Source organism: Oncorhynchus mykiss, chromosome 8 (genome assembly GCF_057628025.1).
Source record: "Oncorhynchus mykiss isolate SJ-2025 chromosome 8, ASM5762802v1, whole genome shotgun sequence".
Lineage (NCBI taxonomy): Eukaryota > Metazoa > Chordata > Actinopteri > Salmoniformes > Salmonidae > Oncorhynchus > Oncorhynchus mykiss.
This window is the reverse complement of record NC_143029.1, coordinates 77,226,304-77,236,242: the sequence shown is the minus strand read 5'-3', so window position 1 is coordinate 77,236,242 and position 9,939 is coordinate 77,226,304. Positions and strand designations below refer to the sequence as shown.

At 43.3% G+C, this 9,939-nt stretch overlaps 1 long non-coding RNA gene across 6 annotated transcripts; it reads right to left on the bottom strand.

Annotated features, from left to right (window-relative positions):
• Positions 1 to 4,871: 4,871 nt before the first annotated feature.
• LOC149982129 (uncharacterized) lies at positions 4,872 to 7,653 on the bottom strand. 6 transcript variants are annotated; one of them, XR_016482630.1, is made up of 5 exons: positions 7,243 to 7,653; positions 6,070 to 6,605; positions 5,426 to 5,569; positions 5,185 to 5,240; positions 4,872 to 4,997 (listed from the first exon to the last, which is right to left on the bottom strand). It is a non-coding gene; the product is annotated as an uncharacterized LOC149982129 (long non-coding RNA). The 6 variants fall into 6 exon arrangements; XR_016482632.1 differs by having other exon boundaries at positions 6,198 to 6,605; XR_016482631.1 differs by having other exon boundaries at positions 6,070 to 6,544; positions 7,243 to 7,542.
• Between the last annotated feature and the right edge of the window lie 2,286 nt (positions 7,654 to 9,939).

Genomic DNA, 9,939 nt, shown 5'->3' with positions numbered 1-9,939 from the left:
CCACCTGCCTCTGATTGAGAACCACTCTAGGCAACCATAGACTTACCTAGACTACTATACTAAACACAACCCCATCAATCTACAAAACCCCTAGACAAGACAAACACATAATTCACCCATGTCACACCCTGGCCTAACCAAAATAATAAAGATTGCCTCTTATCCGCTTGCCCCTGAGTCAATACATGTTAGAATTACATTTGCCAGTGACTACAGCTGTGACTCTTTCAGAGTAAGTCTCTAAGGGCTTTCCACACCTGGATTGTGCAACATTTGCCCATTATTCTTTTCAAAATTCTTCAAGCTATGTCAAATTGGTTGTTGATCAACCATTTACAGGTCTTCCCATAGATTTTCAAGCAGATTTAAGTCAAAACTGTAACTCGGCCACTCAGGAACATTCACTGTGTTTTTGGTAAGCAACTCCAGTGTAGATTTGGCCTTGTGTTTTAAGTTATTGGCCCGCTGAAAGGTGATTTCATCTCCCAGTGTCTGTTGGAAAGCAGACTGAACCAGGTTTTCCTCTAGGATTTTGCCTGTGTTGAGCTCCATTCCATTTCTTATTTGTCCTGAAAAACTCACCAGTCCTTAACTATTACAAGCATAACATGATGCAGCCACCACTATTTTTCTATGGAGAGTGGTACTCAGAAATGTGTTGAATTGGATTTGCTCCAAACATAACACTTTGTATTCAGGACAAAAATGTAATTGCTTTGAAACATTTTTTGCTGTATTACTTTAGTGCCTTGTTTTGGAATATTTTTGTAATATTTTGTACAGGCTTTCTTCTTAACACTCTGTCAATTAGGTTAGTATTGTGGAGTAACTACAATGTTGTTGATCTATCCTCAGTTTTCCCCTAACACAGCCATTAAACGCTGTAACTGTTTTAAAGTCACCATTGGCCTCATGGTAAAATCCCTGAGCGGTTTCCTTTCTCTCTGGCAACTGAGTTAGGAAGGACGCCTGTAGGGACTGGGTGTATTAATACACCATCCAAAGTGTAATTAATAACGTCACCATGCTCAAAGGGATATGCCATGTCTGCTTTTTTAATACCCATCTACCAATAGGTGCACTTCTTTGAGAGGCATTGGAAAACCTCCCTTGTCTTTGTGGTTGAATGTGTGTTTGACATTCCGTACATGCAACTCATTATGTGACTTGTAAAGCACATTTTTACTTTGAACTTATTTAGGCTTGCCATAGCAAAGGGGTTGACTCAAGACATTTCAGCTTTTTATTTTTAACAAATCTGTAAAAAACCTGAAAAACATAATTCCACTTTGATAATATGGGGTATTTTGTGTAGGCCAGTGACAAACATCTCAATTTAATCTATTTTAAATTCAGGCTGTAACACAACAAAATGTGGAAAAAGTTAAGAGGAGTGAATACCTTCTGTCAGCAGTGTACGTAGACACACAGTTCGGGTTTAGCTGGAGTGTGTGAGAGGTTGAGTGTGTGTTTGTGGAGGGCACAGACGCAGCTGGTTCTGGTGTCATCCCGAACACTGGCCCTGAACATGTGTGTGTGTCTGTGTATGCATGTATGAGAGGAGACCTTTGTGTCTGTGTCTCTCAAATATGTCACTGGAGTAAAAGACCCCAGTGGGGAGAATAACAGCAGAGAGAGAAGGGGGAGGGAGGGAGTGAGGGAAGGAGAATGAGGAAGAGGAGAGAGGGACAGTGAAAACTGAAGGTCTATTAAAAGGTTTAGGGTCTCTTAATAGTCATAATAGTCTAAGTGTCTCCATCCCCTTGTCTCCTCTCCTTCTGGAATGTTATTTCCCTGTCCAGTTGTTCAACACTAGTGCAGATGGCCACTGTAGACTGTCACACCCTGATCGGTTTCACCGGTCTTTGTGCTTGTCTCCACCCCCATCCAGGTGTCGCCCATATTCCCCATTACTCCCAGGATATTTATACCTGTGCTCTCTGTTTGTCTGTTGCCAGTTCATTTTGTTTTTCCCGTGCTCCTGTCTTCCCAGTTTTGACCATTCTGCCTGCCCTGCCCTGAGCCTGCCTGCTGTTCGGTACTTTGTTACACCACCCAGGATTACTGACCTCTGCCTGCCCTGACCCTGCCTATCGTTCTGTACCTTTTGGACTCTGCTCTAGATTACTGACCTCTGCCTGCCCTTGACCTGTCGTTTGCCTGCCCCCAGTTTTTGTAATAAACTTTTGTTTCTTCAAAACTGTCTGGGTCTTCTCCTGAGCCTTGACAGTAGACTATTGAGATGGGCCCTTGAGAGGTTAACTGAGGTGACAGACAGGCCGGCATGGGGTCCAGGTTTCACAGGGTTAAAGACTTCAGCTGTTCACACAGACTTGAAAGTAAGATCTCAACCTTTAATCATGAATATTGCCTCTCAAAGATAAGAGCAGATAGGTCCTTAGGTCCTTGGTGTACTCTCAACTACTTCTCTGTCTGTACGGATCTATGCATTTATGAACTTCCCCAGTAAAATGGCTCGGACATGGCATTTCCAATCAAATGTACAGTTTACTGTTCTTTTGACCGCCATGCATGGTCCTATAGATTGTATAATTAGTCAGAAAGCGAGAGGCACAAAATGTCAAAAAAACATTTTCAATCAGCGCATTTTCAATTACACAGTGGTGCTTAGCTAAAGACGTTTTACGAACTGTATCCATTTCATCCTTCTGTGCCTTGATATTTTCCTGACAGTCTATAGTACACCAGGATGTGTGAAAGTAGGATAAGACAAGTAATGCTTCATATGCTAATAGGCCTTCCAGTGCTTATGGTGTGCTGCCCTCCTCTGGTGACAGGGTAAAATCACATCCATTTCTTCTATTCCTTATCACATAGATGAAAGTTGGCTGATTCTGACATGTGTTGCATATAGTAAATTCTATAATTATGTTCACTGTGCTGTACACATTCTTCACCATGGAAAGCCTGGTTTGTCACTGCGTTTGAGTACACATGTCAAAGCAAATCCAATCAAAGTTTATTTGTCACGTACACTGATTAGCAGATGTTAAAGCAGCAAAATGGTTATTAGCAAATTACTGCAAAGTTGACTAGGAACTAGAAACGGGGGGCGTGTCTGTCGGCGCCATCTTATATAAAATCAGTGATGAGGGGGCCTCTGGGAGCTTACACCATTATAAAACCTCCACCCCAGGCAACATGGGCTAGGGCCAAAATACTCTTCAACTGGCTGAGGGGTCTAGATGGGTGACCTTCACATCAAGGGTCATGTTGTGACCCGACAGATGCACAGCTAAATATGCAGCTGGTCAGTCATACAAGCCCACAGAGAATTAAGTGTGTGTCTATCCCAGACTAACCCCTCCGAATGTCAGACAGTGGGAGAGATGGACAATATGGAAGGAAACAAGGATTTAGGCCTATTAGTGCCACCCTGTTACCAAAGAGTATGTTTATTTGTCCATCATACTATTGAGACTGCATAAGTCTTGATGATAAATGTTGATCTGTAAGAAAAAAAGTGTCAAGTGGGATTGTAAAAATGCATTTGTAGAGCAATTACAGTAGGTTTATTGATGGTGATACAGCCTATTAACCTGGTGGAACCAGCCTGCCCTCTTCGTTCACCATTGTTTGAAGTGAAATAGATCCACCAGGCTAATCCACGGCGCTTGCAACGCCAGGGTTGTTGGTTAGATTCCCACGGGGGACCAGTACAAAAAATGTATACACTCACTACTGTAAGTCGCTCTGGATAAGAGCGTCTGCTAAATGATTCAAATATAAAAGGCTCGGAAGAAACTCAGATTTGTACATTAATCAATTAATAACAGAAAAGTTACAGAAAGCTTTTATTCACCCAGTCAAGTTCCAATTCTAGCGACAGTTATTGCTTTCACAATAAGAAAGAAACAGCATAATAAAACCCTCAATGTTAAGGTAGTGCATCTTGAACAACAAGAGAGCATACCGGTAGGTCACAGGACATCTAAATATTCAGCAACAAAAAGAACAAGAGGCCACTTAGCAGAACACAAGAGACTCTAAAACTAGCACAGGAATAACACATACTGGGCTTGATGAGCAAAAGAAAAACGCTGAGCTCTCAGAGAATATTGATATATCACACTAGGATAAACACACTTGTAAAGCCATTTGCTGTTAGGTCTTTGGGTACACAAGCCTTTCATCATCTTTTGTGGCACACAAGGAAAGGGCAAGATGTCATCAATGTTTCACCTGGAAGGCACTGTGGGGACGAGGCTACCCAGTTTCAGAGAGCTCACTCTAAACCCTGCATAGAGGGGTTGTGTGAAGGTGGCCTCGAACGTGTAGAGGTGGACCATGGTGCTGTCTGGAACCTGGGCCTTGTAGGAGATCAGACCAGCTGGGTAGTCCACAAACACACCAACCTTCATATCACCATGTTTCTTGACCATGGGCAGTTTAGTCTCCATGGGACATTTCTATGACGAAGAAGATTACATTATTATCAGTCCAATGTACACTGGAGTCCAATGGAATCTTGTCTTCTGCTTTATTCCAGACAGCCATACTATAGTGCTTGTTGAGCAAATGCCTTGGTCAAGGGTACAACAGGTGATGGCATCTAGGACAGTGAGGACAGTGATGCACTCCGGTTGCAGGCCCAATCCAAACCAGATGTGTTTTCCCTCAGTTGCTGGTCCGCTTCACTAACCTCTAGGACACATTGCGTATGATTCTCTGCTGGGCCATGGTGGACCTAACTGTAGATCAAAGTCGGTCGTAAGCACCAGACATTGCTGTTACGTTCAAAGCGATCGTTGAAAGGGTCTTCTTTCTGATGATGCTGGGGCAGCAAACAACAATAAAGGCCAGGACATAGAGGGTTTCTACCTCCCAGTGATAGTGTCCATCCTTCCGAACCTCTTTACACAGGACCTGGGGGTCAGGGTGGGCTGGGGCTTCTTGCAGTGTTGGACTGAACTGTCGTCTGTCAGAACGAGGTTGTAGTTGGACGTGTTGGGGGTCAAGGGGCAGGGTGGTGGCATCTGGAGGTTAAAAGAGAGAACAAAAATAATGGCTTTATTATGCACATGGGGATAACAACAAACTTGATTAGGTGAAAGTTTCAGTCACAGCTGCCGGGTTTGACGTGTGGTCAAGTAATAACAAATCAGATTTATCAGCTTCTGTGAGAAAGCCATGAATTCATTTGGAAATCCAAGTAAAACTTACAACGCAAGAAATCCGCTCTGGTCGTTGGCAGAACACCAGCTCTTCTATTTCCTTTGCTGTAGGCGGGAAGTTGTTGAAAATAGTGAAATAAATGATAAACTAACAAAGGGTTAAAAAGCAAATATGCTATTCCATCACAATCCCCAAAGAAAATTCCAGAATCCATGAAAATACATTTGACTTAATTCCAATGGTAGTCCTGTGAATGCAGTTTGGTTGGCAAGAGTGCACCTATCCTTACCTCTTTCAGAGAAGCAATCCTTTTTCTTGCAGTCATCAGCCAATCTCTCAAAGAGACTGGATGAATTTCATCCATCTTGGTTTGCCGCCCTCTCATCGCAGCCATTAAAGAGTTGGTGGTTTTCTTGCAATTTGCCACTGCTTCCTTTTATGACACACACACAGAAAATGGAGGAACACGCATCACCAGTGGTGGAAAAAGTACCTAATTGTCAAACTTGAGTAAAAGCAAAGATAACTTAATAGAAAATGACTCGTAAAAGTCACCCAGTAAAACACTACTTGAGTAAAAGTATTTGGTTCTCAATATGCTTAAGTATCAAAAGTAAATGTAATTGCTCAAATATTTTACTTTACTTGGCAAGCCATTTAAGAACAAATTCTTATTTACAATGACGGCCTACCAAAAGGCCTCCTGTGGGGATGGGGGATTCATTTTTGTTTTATATAGGACAAAAACACCATGACACTACATAAAGAGAGACCCAAGACAACATAGCATCGCAGCAACACATGACAACACAGCATGATAGCAACACCACATGACAACAAGTTAGCAACAACATGGTAGCGGCATAAAACATGTCACAAACACAATTGGGCACAGACAACAGCACAAAGGCAAGAAGGTAGAGACAACAATACATCACACAAAGCAGCCACAACCGTCAGCAAGTGTCCATGATTGAGTCTTTGAATGAAGAGATGGAGATAAGTGTCCAGTTAGTGGTTTTTTTTCAGTTTTGATATGTGCTGAGAGGAGGACAGTGTACCGTCTAGCCATACTCCCAAGAACTTGAGGTGACTATGAGGTGCACCTGCTAGTAGTAAGCATGAGATCTCTTCAACTTCAGCTCTCCATTCTGTATCTTCAGGTAAGGGCAGTCAACATAACTTTATACATTTGGGCACTTGACCTCTAAGAGTCCAAAGTGTGGTCTCACACTGGGATCAAATATGATTCCATCTGGAGAGGATCCTAACCACGGAGCATCTGGGTGCACTACGAAGCCACACGGAAAGAAGTTAACATTCTTCAGTGTGCAGTACTCCTGTACAGCCACTGGCTCCATGGCTAGCCCCCTCTTCATCTCCATGGTTTGCATACACAGAACACTTCCTGCAACACAGAAGCAGTGGCTTTGACCCACTATCACTGGTATGGAGTGCTTTAACACCATCTGTGAAGATAAGTGTGATGGAAGACTGAAGTGAGAATGAATAACAATAAACATAGTAGTGTCTAGTCTTCTTAACTAGGGGCTAATTTAACTATACAGGAATACATTGTGTTTCATTAACAAAACTACCAAACACTGCATCAACAGATCTTAACCCAATAACCTGTTAAGTGGGCAATTCTAAATTGGGATTGGGACCCATCCTTAATATCTATCTACTGATAAGATTAAACGTGGATACTGTCTCCATCACATTTTGACCATGATGACAGTGTCTCACAGGAGCTGTTTAACAAGGTCCCTATTAGCTATCTATAACTTTTCCCTACTCTCATGCTGTGCGGCTTTTTACACTTCCTCATGGACCTGTGGCAGGCAGGCCTCACGGTGATCTCCCCTGTCAATGTATATTTGTTAGATACTGTGTAGAAGACGTGAATAACAATTGTTTTAGCTAGCAAATATAGCTAGCAAGAATAACTTAACCAAGCTAACGAAAATACACACATTCTCAGGTAGATTCTGTAAAAGTTACGTCATTTTACGAAGTAACTAGCTAGCTACAGTTAATAGTTAAATTAGCTAGCTAATGATTGTAGCTAGCTAACGTTATATCTGTCACTGACTTGGTACTCACCTTCATAGTTGTCTATGTAGCTTCCTATATACATATTGAACCCCTTTTCATTCTTGCTAGCTGGAGTCTCGGAGGCTGATGTAACAATTCGATGTACAATATTAATTTGAGGCAAGTCCCGAAGACACCTAGTAAAAAAACTGCGACATAGTGGTAGTAACGTTATATCGTCGATAACAACTAGACTGACCGGAAATTGCCAAACCGATAGGAATTGTGTTTAGAACTTTCGATCATGGAATGTGCATAAGGCCTATTGTGATGGACGCTGTAGGAGAGAGGAATAACACCGTGGGAGAGACAAAAATTGAGTAAAAAACACCCTAAATATGTTTAGAACTACAACTGAACTTTCTTCTGTTGATTCTTTTTTTTTTTATGTAACAATTCCAACCCTGCTCCTTTATCCGGGCTTGGGACCGACAAAAGTGACTCAAAAGAGACACTCCGTTTTTATTTAATTTTTTAGTTTTTTAGTTTAGTTTTCTTAATTTGCTTTGGTTTTTAACCTTATGGTACACTTAGTAGCCTACAACAAGTCACAGTAAAACATGAACATTTTTAACCATAACATAAAAATAAAAAATAAAAATAGTATACAATCTACATTAACAATCTAAATGGACCAAAAAGAGACAATAGAAAAAGCTGGCAATGGCAATGTGAGAAATTATGGTAACTAGTCTGGCCTTTTTTTTCCAGACCCCCCTTCACACACACACAGGCTGTGCTAACTCACAGAAAGAGTGGGTCATCGTCATTTTGGTCAAGGCTCTCTATGGCAGGTTCAGTAACTGAGGGAGCTGACTTAAATGAGTAAGCAGCTGATGTGCCAAAAAGCTGCAAAACATTATCAGGCAGCTGGTGCGCATAGCAAGCCTCACCAGACAGTTTCAGTCCATATCGAATGTACAGGATGGAGTTAAGGGTCTGTAAGGACATCCGATTTCTAAGTTTGCTTTTTACCACACTCCTCTGTCTGAATACTCTCTCGACTTCAGCATTCGAGTGTGGCAAGGACAACACAGACAGCTGCCATGGCAAGTTCTTGAAACAGGTTGATATCAGCTGCATTCCTGAACTTCCAAATCTCACTCCAGAAGCCCAGTGTGTTTTTTGTCTCGTTCCATTTACTAAGATGGATGGCACGCCATTGCTGGATAATCTTGTCTATCTCTGCAGGGGAGTAGCCAAGGAGCTTGGCTATTTTTTCTATTTCTCCAGGACTCTTATTGTGCTTTAGAGTTTCCTCCACAGTGAAAACTGACATGTAATGCAATGCTTCGATGTTGTCCGGCAGTCTCACCCTCAACTCATTAGTGAGGGAGATGGTGAAGGCTACACACCGCTTCGATGTTGTCTGGCAGTCTCACCCTCAACTCATTAGTGAGGGAGATGGTGAAGGCTACACACCGCTTCGATGTTGTCTGGCAGTCTCACCCTCAACTCATTAGTGAGGGAGATGGTGAAGGCTACACACCGCTTCGATGTTGTCCGGCAGTCTCACCCTCAACTCATTAGTGAGGGAGATGGTGAAGGCTACACACCGCTTCGATGTTGTCTGGCAGTCTCACCCTCAACTCATTAGTGAGGGAGATGGTGACGGCTACACACCACTTTCAGACATTGTTTTCATCCTCAGGTACAAGGTGGAGCTCAGCTGCCTTTGACTCAAAAAGGTAACCAAGGTACGGTTTGGGACTGATGAATCCATCTATTGCCCCTTTGAGTACATCGACATTTTCCAGTGGATTCAGCACCCTGCTGCTCACAGACTTGATCAGGCTAACCAAGCTGTCAAGTAGCTTAAGAAGAGGCCGCCCTTAACCAGCGCAGTGGTTAAGGGCGCTGTACTGCAGCACCAGCTGTGCCATCAGAGTCCCTGGGTTCGCGCCCAGGCTCTGTCGTAACCGGCCGCGACCGGGAGGTCCGTGGGGCGACGCACAATTGGCCTAGCGTCGTCCAGGTTAGGGAGGGATTGGTCGGTAGGGATCTCCTTGTCTCATCGCGCACCAGCGACTCCTGTGGCGGGCCGGGCGCAGTGCGCGCTAGCCAAGGTTGCCAGGTGCATGGTGTAGCCTTCGACACATTGGTGTGGCTGGCTTCCGGGTTGGATGCGCCCTGTGTTAAGAAGCAGTACGGCTGGTTGGGTTGCGTATCGGAGGACGCATGACATTCAACCTTCGTCTCTCCCGAGCCCGTATGGGAGTTGTAGCAATGAGACAAGATAGTAGCTACTACAACAATTGGATACCACGAAATTGGGGAGAAAAAAGGGGTAAAAAAAATATATTAAAAAAAGTAGCTTAAGAAGGTCTACTTGCTCTCCCTCAAAAGCCTTGATGGCCAACTGTACCTCACCCAGCACGGACTTCAAAAAAGTCAGATACAATATGTTTTGAGGATCACTGTACATGGAGTATAAAACCTCAGCCATGTAGCAGTGTTCACTGGTTCAATGGAGAGCCAAAGTGTGGCACATCCCTTGGTTATCTGTAAAGGTTTCTCCCCACAGTTGATGGTCTCATATATGACCTTGTAGGCCTCCCTGCACTTTGGAGACACTGAAAACCAGTTAAGATAAGATAAGTCTCTCGTACCAAGTACTCCACACCACAGGGGATGGTGTCATTGGAAGCATGACTTACAGCAAGCTGCAGAGAGTGGCACACACAGCAAATAGGAACCAGACATTTG